Raw genomic sequence first — 14370 nt, 5'->3', positions numbered from 1 at the left:
GGAATCCATGGCAGCAAAGATCCCTGTTGTTCTAAATAATAAAGGTGCATGGATGAAGGAGGGAGGGAGGGAGGGAGGGTGGAGAGGGGAAGGGCTCTGTGGCTATTTTAGCTTGTGTCTCGATGGAGTAATTGAGGAGGGCTCTTGTTAACAAGAGACAGGGGTCTGCTTAACAGGCGAAGCTTCCAAGGGCAACGCACAGCCGGCATCTCTTTGAACTGCTGAGTGGTTATAGAGAGGCATAATGCATATATACTCCAGGATACAAATTCATCACTTAGTATAAAACTAAGTAAAATCAGGGGAAGTGTGGCTGTGGATGTTGACAAGGAGACAAGCAGATATGCAGCAACTTGGACTGTAAGTGAGAGAGGAGAGATAAGGGAGAAAAGCAGGTAGAGTTGGTCTGTAATGCATTGGTGTATTCCTGCATGCAGGTGTGTTTTTGAAAGATTAACATTCCTGCCTCTCTGTCCTCTGATCCCCAACCTCTCTCTCTCTGCATGTGCGCTTTAAAGCTGCAGTGCTACCTGAGCAGATTATATACCATTTCCTTGCTGTTTACTTGTGTTTTATCAAAACAACCACGGTTTGCTATTCTGCAGTCACCTCAGTAGCTAAGAGTCTGCCTTTGATGATGTGAAAAGTGTTGTATATGACTCTAGGCCAAGGCCTTTTTTTCTCATTTTATTCATATTTAAAGAATAGCTCCAATCCTTTGAGCTTTAGCAACTAAATTCAACATATTTAGTTGATAAAACAATTACAAAAGGTCCATTTAGCAGCTTTTCTGGTTCTCTCGATCATATCAGATGATCATTAGTAGATTGAGTTTGCCTAGTTTTCATGAACGTCTTCAAATTTCCTTTTTTTTCCCCTGATAACTTTAAAGACTTCAGATCAATGTTGGCTCAAGTATTGAGTTTCAATACATTTAACTGAGTCCATTAAATCACAATCAAGTGATATATATAGAGCAGGGGTTTTTTTCCCCCCTAAAGAATACACAAAGTCTTCCTCCACTCAAAACTGTGCTTTTCTTCTGGAGAGAAAGACTTGGATGTTTGAGCTTCACTGTGCAGAATGACATATGTGCAGAGTTTGATACTTGAAGGCTGTTTTCACATTCATCTGCTGAGGTGTGAAAATCTGAGTTTAAGGCGGTTACCTACGAACATGATTTGTGACATCACAACTAGCTTGAAGCCACTCGAGGGCTGGTAAACAACTTACCAAAATGTAATGTTGAAACTTCCTCAAGTTTTAAGGATTTTTAACCAGATAACATTTTTGTGGAAAAAAAAATGTCAGTCACAATTTAATGTTCCAAGCAGAGTATTATTATATGTCCTAAAACATGTCTGGAGGTGATTTTTTAACTTATCTAGGCACATCTGACAGGTGTGAATCATTGGCTCCATTTTAAGGAGTGGGATACATACAGGTGCAGTGACTCAGTCTGTATTGTTCAAGGTTGACACCTCAACTTTGTTTATCAAATCCAGAGTCAAAGTCGACCTTGACCCTGTTGAGCAGAATCATAACTCTTCATGTCATGAAGCATCTGTGCATCACTCTCATCCATTTTAAAGACATGTCTGTTTCAAGGTTTCACTCACCACAGAGAACATGAACAAGGTGTCTTCTGGCAACACACACTCACATCCACGCAAACACACACACACACACACGTTCTCTCTGTCTCACTCTGCCTATATTCCTCTCTCTCTTAAACAATCCTACATGAATTTATACACTGGAGATGTGCGTCATCGGTATCCCTGTGTGGGTAGGTTATGTTGCTGCCATGCTAAATTGGATTATATTGCTTTTTTAAAACCATCCCTCCACTACACGCATCCTCAATTAAAACTCTTGGCACATTTTAACTTCTTGACACATTCACGCCTGCGTGTGAGTGTCCACAGGCTCTACAGTTTCATTATAGCTCATATCATTAACATTTTGATTAGATAGCTCTTACAGTTATCTCTTGAGGCAGCTGTGTGATGTGATTATCTACCCAGTAATACGATGGTATACATTTGTTTGCAGGATTTTTTTCATCACACATTTTGACAGTCAATTAACAGACCTGGCAGTGTTACCATGGGAACAACTTCTTTTAGAGTACACAGCACGGGAGAGAGCGCTCCAGAGCAACACCTTTAACAACCAACCTGCCTGTCTGACTAACTGCATGTGTTATATGTATACATGCAACGGACACTCTTTATCACACAGCTGTCGTCCCAGAGTAAGGTGAGACAGATGTTCATTTTACTCAAACTGAAAATGAAATGGAGGGAAAGAGAATTTTACTGGAAATCCCCTTTTGAGCCGAGCAGTTATTAGTGTGTCCTGCTGTCACATTCCTGGGTGAGTAGAAGAGGAGGAAATCTGTGAGAAAAGGATGGGAATAAAAGCAATTATTACAGATATTTTGGATGGGTAGAGAGGAGTGAGGGGTAAAATAATGGAAATAAACAGAGAAAAGGAAAGAGACAGAAACAAAGTAAACAGAATAAAGTTAGATTTGGAAGAACTGAGGAGAGTGAAAAGAAAAAAACTAAGCAGGATGAAAATATTTATCCACAGGAGTCAAAAGAAACAGAACAAGCACACAGACGAGAAGATGGAGGGTAAAGGGGAAAACGCTGCCGATTTGAGGACTTATTCAGGGTTTCTTCTGAGCTCTCCTCCAAAGATCTCTTTGAAAAGTAGCATGTTTGAAGTGTCTGCATATGTGATTGTCTGTCAGTGGGAGGTGGAGCTGAAGGCTGGTAGAACAGACAGAAAGACAGATACAGAGAGTGAGGAGGTGAGATAGCAAGGGAGGAGGGGGGTTGGGGGAAGGATGGGTGGATGTGAGGGAGGGAGGAAGACGGCATATCAATGCTCTCTTCTGCACACTGCGGAGCCCTCAACAGCCGTCAACAAGGTTAGAGCACTAAAATGAGTTTTTAAAAGGGCCCAATGCTGATCTTTCACACTTGATAAGGGGAGGAAACAAATGCTAAAGGAAGGCAAGAGTGCAAAATGGGAAAGAAAGTGTTTTAAAGTGTTAAAGTATCCAAAAAGGAAAAATGAAAACTGAAAAAAAAAAAATCTGTGAATTGACGTAATTGCACCTCAGGAATTGCAATGATTATCAGCTTTTCTTCTCCACGCCCTTGTGAGGAGTAAGGACATGTCCGACCGTCTAGCTGGCAGCTAATAGGCAAACAGAGTCCTGACAGTTTCTCAGTTTAAACAGGACGATCTGGGCTCACAGTGTTGGCTCCCAGGCCCACAGAATGTGTGTGTGGCTGAGCACACACATTTGAAACACGTCCAGTTTGCACAGAGCGCCTGGAGAGCGTGGCTCATTGGCCAGCCCTGGGTCGCCGTGGGAGACGGTCCTGGGATGGCTGATTGGGTCTGGGGGAGCAAACAATGGGATGATGGGAACAGCCAATGTGAGGGTCAGAGGTCAGCAGTGTGGATTACATATATGAGCTGTCACCTTCCTCGGTGCACCCTGCACATACACACACATGACGGGCGGCAAATATCCCTTCATGTAAATGAATGCATAGTAATCTTATTATTCTTGGCTTCTCCCCAAGTGTGTGTATGTGTGCGTGCGATTGTGCTGAGGCAGCACTGCATGTGTAGCACTGCCCAGGTTAGCAAAGCCTTAATGCAGCATGAGTGAGACACAGGCTTTACCCCAGGACCCTTTCTATTTATAAGCTCCGAGAAAGCCACAGCTCATATTTATTTATACAACTGATACACACTGAGATAGCAGAACTGAGGGCTGTTACGCTGCAGATAAACAGGGATATGTGTATTTATGAGCTCACGGTTGGTGTGGTTTTATGAAACAACGCAGATAGGCTGCGCTGTTTAATGGATGAACATTCATGCAACTCTGTCGCACGCAACGCTGTGCTTTTACATAGCACAGAGGGTTTTAAACAGAAAGTGGGAAGCCGATCATAATGACTCCACGGGTGATGACTGTATTTGTAGTGATGGTGTGTGGCATGTGTGCGTACTGTAGATTGGGTTTCTGTTGCTGAAGCTGCCAGGCTCCCATCCCCCCCGAGAACAGTGGAGGAAGGCCGTTTCTGTGCTGTTTACACTGTAAACGGACAGGAGCTGTGCCTCGCTCTCATTACTTTAACAGACACACAGAGCCACTGCTGCTCTACCTCACCCATCAACATATAGACCCAAATGTCTCTCATGGGAAAATTATGAGTTGTTATAACTTGGGGGTCTTATTTTTGTAGTTTTGGCCATCATTTCGATCCATTATGATAACAAAGTAACTGCTGTGATCTGGGCCAAGCCAGCAATTTAGTCACATTATCTAAGTGAGCATTCTTGAAATGACTGTAATAATCCCTCAATGGGGCGTCCCTGTGTCATTTGCACTTTGGTATTTCATGTACAAACTTCTCACAGCTATATTTTTGCTACATGTATGTTTTTGCTCTGTGTTTACCGTGTGAGCCATGTCAAAGACACATTCCCATCTCCTGGCGAAGGACAATAAAGATTTTCTGTTTGCAATGTTATCTAAATAACCATGTAATCGCAATGTCCCGGCTCAGTTCAGGCTTGGGTCCTTTGTTGCATGTCATCGACCCTTCTCTCTCCCTCCATGTTTCATGTCAATCTCTACTGTCATCAGTCACAATAAAACCTTCTTTTCAGCAGTTTTTCAGGTGTTTTATTTCCACATCTCAGCAATTAACTTGAAGTTATTACTCATAGAAAAAACTATGTAAACAATACCCATGTAATATGAAACTGATATTTAACATCAAGATTTGGAAAGGTAAAACAACACTGACAAAGGGGACAAGGTTAAAACTTAAGGGGTAAAGATGAAAAGAATGGAATAGGAAAGTAGGGCTGCAACTAACAATTATTTTCTCCATTAATCATTTTGTCTACAATATGTCAGAAAATTGTGAAAAATGCCAGTTATAATTGTTTTCAAATCCAATCAGCAGTCCAAAATCCAATTTATCGTGTATGACACAGAAACACTTCAAATCCTCACTTTGAGAAGCTGCAACCAGAAAATATTTTGCTTTTTTTTTTCTTTAAAAATGACTAAAACAATTATTCAATTATCAAAATAGTTGCTGATTAATTATCTGCCAATCAACTGATCAATTATTCAATTAAACATTGCAGCTTTATGGGGAAGAGAATGGAAGAGACAACACTGTTTTTGTAAGTTTTGTAATGGTGGATATGTGAGTACAAATGAAGACACACACACACACACACACACACATACACACACATACAATACATACACAGAGACACGGGGACTGATGCAGCCAAACTACAAGTGATGAACACATGTCAGCTTGTAAACTGATTCCTCTGTCTTGCCTCTTTCTACCTGCTGCCTCATGTGTCATAGCCACGTCTCAATCTGAACAAAAACCTTTTTTATAACATTTAAGATTTTAACCTCATACTGTACTTCACACCGTCTGTATGATGGCATGAATTTATATGTTAATAACTGCAGAACAGATTAATCATTTCTGTCATACAGATTGTAAAGATATCACAGCTCACTTTATTACTTTATTTGCAGCAGATAGGCAGTTCCCCATTTGGTCATTTTGTCAACCTGACCTGAATGTTAATGATACAACTGTTAACAGGAAGCTTTCAAGGAAGTGTACCCAAATGACTTTGCTCATTGCCAGACAATGTAATTAATAAATATTTGCTCTCTGGTAAATGCTGGAAAGATAAGAAACATGATAAAAATGTGACGTGTCTTTTTATCTGCAAAGCTGATTGCTGTTTGTTATCTCAGCTTCCTGTTTTCTTATTATATGTCTGTCTGCTCCATTGCTGCTGTAGTTGGTGTGCAGAGATAAAGAGTGGTAAACTAAAGAACAGACATAGAAAGCAGAGATGGAGCTGGGTGAAAGTAACACTAAGAAGAGCCAGAGGCATATGTCTCTATTTCACACCACTGTCTCCTTCAGTGGGAGGGCTGATGATCACATACTCAACTGTCTACTTCTCTGCTGTGTGTGCATGTTCGTCTGTGTGTGTGTGTGTGTGTGTGTGTGTGTGTGTGTGTGTGTGTGTGTGTGTGTGTGTGTGTATGTGTGTGTGTTTCTGCACACCTACCACTTCCAGCCCTGCAGGCACAGACATTTGCTATCTATAGAAAGATTGCTTGCTCTTTAATTCGGGCTCAGAGGAGACTTGTGCTGCAAATGACAATAATAAAAGATTCACAGCGCAATCGTTGGCTTCCTTCTCTGGATAGTCATTCAAATTTCCGTAGAGGAATATGGGAAGGTTTTATGGTGCACAACAAGAAGACCAATATTCCATCTGTCACACATAATTCCCAAACCATTATCAATCCTTCCATGAGTACATCCAGGTATTAATACAAAGAGTCTTATCCTCTACAAGATGTGATTATGGGTGAGAGGGGAGACCATAAAGCGGAGATGTAATAAGCAGAGACTGCGTTCTTTTAACGCACCTGCTGTTGCAGAGGCCCGCATTCATCAGATACTCTTTAAATTCTCCCACACAATGACAGGGAATAGGCTCATTCAAGCTTACAGAGTATCCATATAAGATCAAATTATTGAATATAATGCTTTCCTTCTCTTCTCACTCCATCTCTATCTCTCTGCCTGGCTCGTTTGCACACATGACCGCCTGCTCGCTCCTCCCCAATTTCACTCTGTCTTCATGAGCAGGATTTTTGAAGATTTTGGAGATTTGGTTCCCATCAGGAAATGTGTCAGGCAGAACAATTGAAATATTATTTCTATTTGCATTAGAGGGAGGGCGTTCATTTGCTTCTCCATATAAAGGAGGATCATTGTAGAATCTTCCGGATGTGGCGCCCGTTTGCACTTTGAGCATGAGAATTAAGAGAGATGACAAAGAAAGCGAGACATCTTTAATCTATTTTTAGAATGAGAACATTGTCGAGTAAAAATTGCACAACAGCGTGAGGGAACTCACGTTTTAATGTCAGCTCACATCACGTCCATAAAGCTCTGCAGTGACAGTGATTCATACAGTATTATTACATGTTGTATGGATGCGAGGCCACGTCATTCACAGCGTCATCTGTAAATGATGCTTTCACAGCCATTACAGCCTCGTTACATGACAGTCAAGAGGCTACAGTGTTGCAACGTCTCTCTTGTTTAGTTGTATTTCTTTCTCTCTTGCTTGCCCACCATCCCTCTGTCCAGAACTATATCCCAATTTGACCATATTAAAACATAATGCATGGATACTAATTTTCAGTTTTTTTGCAGCTGTGGGTAGTTCTTCTTTTTCCTTCACGCACTGCATCATGTGACAACGGTGTCCACAACAACACACGCAAATATGAGCACATATAATATGCATACTGAAACTTCGGAGCATACTTAATTCTTTTAACTCCATTGTATTCGCACAACATTCTCAAAACCTGTTTAGACTGTTGTTTGGGTGCAGCTCAGGTGTAATCAGCTGATTCTTCCCACCTGTGAACAGCAGATTGAGCTCAGACTGGTAATGGTTAGATTAAAATCCACCGGGCCAACCTTCTACATTTACACTCTATGAAAGGATACCTTTCATTGCATGGAAAAAAATCTGTGTACCCATACAACTACAGTAAATACAGAATTTGTTTGCAAAATCTACTGTTCATTTTCATTTTGTTTTCCAAATAAGTCCAGTCTGATCATCTGGTCACTCATGTTTCCTCCCCTGTTTCTGTGAGATGTGTCTATAGATAAGCGAGGCATTTTTGCATTGGTTTGGGTTTTGTTTGATGAGTAAGGCTTGTCAGGATGAGTTTTGTTTTATTGCCAGCTTTTATTTGGCAACAACATTTTCATCCTGTTCCTCCACTTGTTTGGTACAATCAGTGTAAATATTGTAAATAGTAATCTCGTTGTAAACACCACATGTTTTGATTTGCATTCTTTTTTTGTTCTTGTTGTTTCTTGCTAATCTCTTTTTGTCCTCCTGTGAGTTTGTTGTCCTCATACTTTTTATATTCGTGCTGGATGTATTTTTTTGTTCTCTCAGTTTCCCACATTAGAGACATAGCAAGACAAGACCTACTGCATTTCTGCATTAAAATTACATTTGACGTGAAATAAGGATATAAATAATTAGATCGGATAAATTCTGAAGAGATTTTCAATATTACAGACACATTAAGTGTGGTATAATGATCATAATGTTTATCATATTTTTATTCACTGACTGTATTCTACACTTAAAGCCCCCCGCCAGTTTTTTGAAGGTGTTCTTTGTAATCATTAAACATGCTTTTCAGTACAAACTATGACTGCTGAAGGAGCTGGAGGCGTTATTTGTACCTGAGCTTTAAAGCTTGCTGCATTCCTACACAACATAAGCCTGTTTCATCACATTTGCGGAGACGTTTCCTCTTACCTTGTTAGTGTAATTGCTTTCTCCGTTTCATAAGAGGCCTCATTAAAGGAGAGGCAACACCCAGTCTCACACACCAATAATGACTATTCCCCTGGATCTTATTAGGTCTCCTATTCAAGAAATCAATTAGAACCTAGAGAGAGATTACAGAGACTACTAACCCTGATCAGCCAGCAGTTAAAGATGAGATGTGTAGTCATTATTTAACCGTTAGATCAGCATCCAGACAGGAGTAGAGGAGGCAACAAGCCAGCTTCAATACCACAGAGTGGCAGTAATGATGGGAGCAAGCATGAGAAGGAAGATGGGCAGAGAGAAGGGAGGAAGGCTACAGAGCTCTGTCAGAGGGAGAAAAATCTAAATTGGCCTATCGAAGAGAGCAGAAGAAGGGAGATGAGAGAGGACAGAGAGAGAGAAAAGCGGTGAGAATGTGGGCCAGGTCTCTTAAAGGTTCCTGTCACATTAGAAAGGCACCACTGTCTTCAGTGCCTCCTCTTTAAAGGTAAACCTTGTTTGAATGAGATATCATTTTAGACGGTTTGACTTCTTAAATCAAGATTCATAGCTTTTATAGCCAAGAAAACCAAATTCAATAGAGCACATCTCAGTTTGTGTGGAGTATGAAAATGTGTCCAGAGCTTTTCTAAAGGGCTGTGATGAGATTTGGCCTGTCTCCTATCCATAGTATTTTACAGACAAAAGAGAAGCCCATTCCAGCACCTCCTCCTCCTCCTCCTTCCTTCCCCTGCTGCCGGTAGCCATTTCTCAACTATCCATTAACTGCACCAACTACATGCCTGGAGGAGGAGAGGGAAAGGCCCTCACTCTGTTAAAGGGATTTTCTGAGAGATGGAAGGACACTGAGAGAGGCAGAGAGGGAGAGTTAGGTAACAATGAATGGGTGGTGGAAGAGAGAGCTAAGAAAGAGAGAGAGATGGGGGAGGGAGAGATGGCTTTTAAAAAAAGGGGGGTAGGTTTGATAGAAACAGGAGGAGGTGGATGGATGGCATTCAGCTGGATGAAAACATGATGTAGAAAATACCCCGTGACCTACTTTTGCCATGTCAGTCATTACGTTCCTCTTGGCCATTTCCTTGTCGCCGGTCAGTCATTAACTCACTGTATAGACTCTTATTCACTATGCATGAGATGGAGCCATCAGTTAGAGCATGGAGCGCTGCACTATCTGAAGGAGATATGCTTTTGCTATCTGTTGGAGAATGAAAGAAGCAATATTACCGGAGGAGATGAAGTCCGGCCCCCTTTTTCAAGCCGGACTCAGTTCAAGTAACCTCAGCCTGTCAAATATTCTTTTATTAGTTTTTATGAAAAGTTGAGACATAATACTGGAGCTTTCTGTCCATATTTTTATCTATCTGGGTACTAGCTACCGTACTGGATAGTAATATATGACTACCCACTAATTTTAACACAGATAAAGCACCGATTGTCTTGATATTGTTCAACAGATTTCAAGAGTTTTGTTGTTGCTGCAGTTGTCAGATGCTAACAGAAAAAGTTGTTGCATTATCTTGTTCAAAATTATTAAAGATCCCCTCCAGATATGTTAAATTATCTCATTAAAATCCTTAAAATGATATCTACTCCTTCTCCCTCATCAAAAATTCCAGAAAAGTCGATTCTTAGTGTGTGTGCACTTAAAGTTTCCACATCACACTTGTATAAGTTCCATACTGGACCACGATTGGCTGCAAACTAGTTGTAATGTAACAAATCATGCTCGCAGATACACATCTTAAACTGAGATTTTCAATGAGCACAGAGAAACTTTCCCCCTTCAGCAGTTGAATTTGAGAACAGCCTTTTAGTTTCAAACTGTGCACATACATCTTTCTACACAGTAAAGCTTAAACATCACAGTGAAGCAAGAGTAAGCAAAACACGTTTTTGACTGGAGAGGGACTTAAACTTCTCAATTTTTACCGTGCACTATAGTAGTGGATACCAATTTATTTCACAATATGGACAGAAAACTGCAGTATCATGTTTTCAGTTTGTCAGGAAGAGAGCCAAAGCTTCATTAATCATGTCGGGCACTGATGTTGGGTGATAAGGTCTGGCTCACAGTTGGCATTACAGTTCATCCCAAATGTGTTTGATGGGGTTAAGATCAGTCCACTTTTCCCACACCAAACTCTAAAAACATTCTTTTTTTATAGATCTCACTTTGTGCACAAGGTCATTGTCATGTTGAAACAGGAAAGGGCCACAATCTGTTGCAACAAAGCATCAAATTGCACACAAAAAATCCCAATAGCATTAAGATTCCCCTAAATTGAAACAGCCCCAAAGCAAAGAGTACACAAGAATATGCAGACAGGTCGACAGGTAATTCCTGAAGATTAATAATATTGTGGAAAAACATGAAGGTGTTTTGGGTATATGAGCTTAAATAATACTGTACTATTAAAGTACTTCTACTTCATACACAGGTTAATTTAAGGACACCAGCTGACGTATCTAATATCAATATTACTTTGTGTCACTTTTGGCACACTCGTGTGTCTTGGCATTTTCTGCTGTCTCACCTTGTGTGGAGGTTGCTGTAAGAGATAGCCTTTACTGTGACTGTGTTAGATTCTCTCACTTGTCTCTGTCCTTTTGTAAGCATGTTACTCGCCCTGAAATATTGAGGCGTGATGCTCTTGTCAGGGGTCACTCGTTGTCCAGGAGAGCATAAATACACAAAAAATTCTCTCCCTGAAGCGTAGAGTGAATTTATAGATCAGCCATGCATCAGAAACTGGGCCGTATGCCTGCACCACACCACGCTGCACAGCTTTCTGGGTAATCTTCGCTGCGGTAATCTGCTGTCACCCCTGGGATAAGGCAGAGGTTCAACGTCTAATACTGTGTAATGGAAGGAAGGGTAAGACTCACACACACATACACTATCTTAAGGAGGTCAGGAATTGGACCATCACACTGTGCATCACCTGATTCCCATCACCACACCACACAGTCCCAGTTGGATTCTGTAGAAATAGATTCCTCTTTCTGTCAGGTTGCTAGTTAACTATGCAACCAGTGCCTGCAGCTGCAAGGAGGGCTTTCTGCTGGTGGGCAGCCAGAGCCAGACGGCTGGGAATGGCCTGGATTTAGATGTAGATCTGGGTTCAGACTCCAGACGCAGCCTCTCTGGCCTCCAGTGCTTTCAGTCTCCTCTAACCTTGCAGACTGAGGTAATGGATGAGCTAAATGCTTTTAGGTCTTCTTTGCGTTTTTCGTTTACTTCCCTTCAATAACCGTAACAACATTTCTTCTTGTCCATCTTATCCACAGCCTGTGGTCCTGTCAGCCTTACTTTTTACAAATACATGAATGACACACTGAGTATGGAAAAGTTAAACAGGACATATTATGCTTTTTGTGATCTTTAAACTGTTGTCATGTCAAATATCTATGTTAAACATGGTCAAAGTTCCAAAACTTGAGGTGAATGTATGTAAAAATGTGCCCTAAAAGTCAAAAGCACAGGCTTCAGTCTGCTCTGATCCATGGATGTATTAAGGAGAAGTGGTTCTGTGTTCAAAGATGGCACCCACTCATGAAAGTTGCTCAAAAAAATCTGCCACATTACTGCCATGTTTTCGCAGACTTCCTCACCAATCTGTGTTTTTGGGCCTGTAGAGCATGCAAGTACTTCTGCTGGCTGGCTGAGCCGGCTGACCTCTGATTGACTCCTCACTCACTTGAATGAGGATAAAATCACTTAATTATGCGACTCTTTTAGACTTTCCAAATGTTATAAAATTGAGTGGATCAAATTCAGATAATAAAATTAGTAATTTTATGGGGATTGTGACCCTCAGAAAAATGTATATTACTGTGTATGGGGGAAATGGGGAAAATGCTTTTTGGGTCAGTGTGCATCATGTGACTGACGTGGACATTGTAATTACATGGTTTGGCCACAAACAAATTAGCTTCACAGCCCAACGCTGTTCCTCCTTGCTCTGAACACTTTGTTAGTGTTGCCGCAGCGGTCAACGGAGTTAGAGGGAGAGAGAGGCCTCCAACCAGCCTAGAGACAGTCGTGGACCAAGCGAAGCTGTGGCAACAGCACAGCAGCAGCAGGTGCACACTAAGCACACAGAGCAGCAGCGGAGACACAGCAAGCAGCCAAAACAGCAGGAGACAAAAGGAGACAAATGGACCGGAGACAAAACAGCAACGGCTCCAATCAGCTGGTGGTGACGTCCGTCTACACCACCGGTGGACTCAGCCAGCTGACAAAGGTTCCCTAACATAAAACAAAGTTAGCGTTGCTACGCTAAACAATAGAATTAAGGAAGTGCAGGAGAGAAGCAACCTACCTTTAGAGCGTCCAACACAGGCACAGGAGAGTGAGGAGAGAGAGAAACCCGTGCGGCTACCAGCATTTACCCGAAATAATCGCAGCCAGGCAAAACCATGGAGCGAGGCACACTCAGTGCTGCTTCAACGGACCAGAACTCCTGGAAGTTCTGCGGATGGGTGTGATGCGATGGGGGAGCGCAAGAGGAAGAGGCAGGGGAAGACTGCCACCTTTATATAAAGCTGAACCAATGACCACCACCAAGTGGAATCAATTATAAACAGCAACCTCCATGCTGCTACATTAGCAATGTTACCTCTAACTTCCTCCTCATGATGACTTCAGATTGTTCACACATGCCCACAAATGGCCGTCCAATCTTCAGCCTTTGTTGCTACGGTTGTTCCATGGTTGTTAACATTGTCCACTCATTGGATTGGATTCTGGCTCGAACATGTACGGCTGTATTTGAGAAGTTTTCATTTTGAGTAAAGAATGACAAAAAGAAGTGAAATCTGACTACTATTGTTTGTTTACGTAGCCTCCTGAGCTGCCAGAGGTCTGCCGAGGAGCAGCTTCCAGAAGCTAACCAATCAGAACAGATTTGGCTCATTGGCATTAAAGACCGAGAAACTAAAACAGCCTGTTTTAGACAGAGGCTGAACTCAGGTAACCTCACGCACCAGATGGTTTGTTCCACAGAACCATCTGAGAAGTCATCTTTGTAAACTGTTTGGAAAAGGGCAGGCACTGTCAAAAAATACTTGGAAGGTGATTGGCTGAACCATCTGTCTATCACCGTCTTACCTTGCGAGGCAGCTGAATTCATGAGCTCACGAGAGAATAAGGACACTGATTGGTCCAACCACTGGTGGTTCAGTCACAAGCGGATAACTTGAAGCCTGACAAGATGGATTCTTGCGTGATCTTGTGATGTCATGATCTCACGAATCCAGCTGCTTCGCAAGGTAAGAACTGAGGGGCTGCATAAAGGGCTGGTATAAGATAAATAAGGAGTTTTTTGAACTGTGAATCATGCAAAGATATTCCAGTAAAGCCTCAGAATATAAATATAGACTTGGAATATTTGTGCATAATGCGTCCCCTTTAAATGCTTTCAAATTGCCCATTAAGTGGGCATGAATGTGTAATGAGCAGCAACAGGATATATTAACCCAAAACGATGGGTTCAGACCCATTCTCTAGCAGACAATGTTGCTATGACGACTTGGTATGTGCATAGCTGAGGACCTGTTAAGGAAATGCCTATCATCTAGTGACAAAGAACGATTCTTCACAAACAAAAAGATAAAGATGTGGGAACAATGAAATGCAGACATGCAGATTAGCTCAAAGTGAAGTCCTGTGTATTGTGTGCAGAATGATGACGGGCACAGCCGGGCATCTTGTTGTCTGGCTTTTCTTTGATTTTCAATCCAGGTATGATGAGAACTTACATGTACCAGATATGACAGCAGGAGTAAAAGAGAGATGCAGGAGGGCTTTGTAAATCACCATGAACTGGGGAGAAAAACAATATAATAACAGATCGTCCTCCAAGGGAGGGCACATACAGTAAACAAATGATC

This window comes from Thunnus albacares, chromosome 10 (genome assembly GCF_914725855.1).
Source record: "Thunnus albacares chromosome 10, fThuAlb1.1, whole genome shotgun sequence".
NCBI classification, from domain to species: Eukaryota; Metazoa; Chordata; class Actinopteri; order Scombriformes; family Scombridae; genus Thunnus; species Thunnus albacares.
This window is presented reverse-complemented; position numbering follows the sequence as displayed.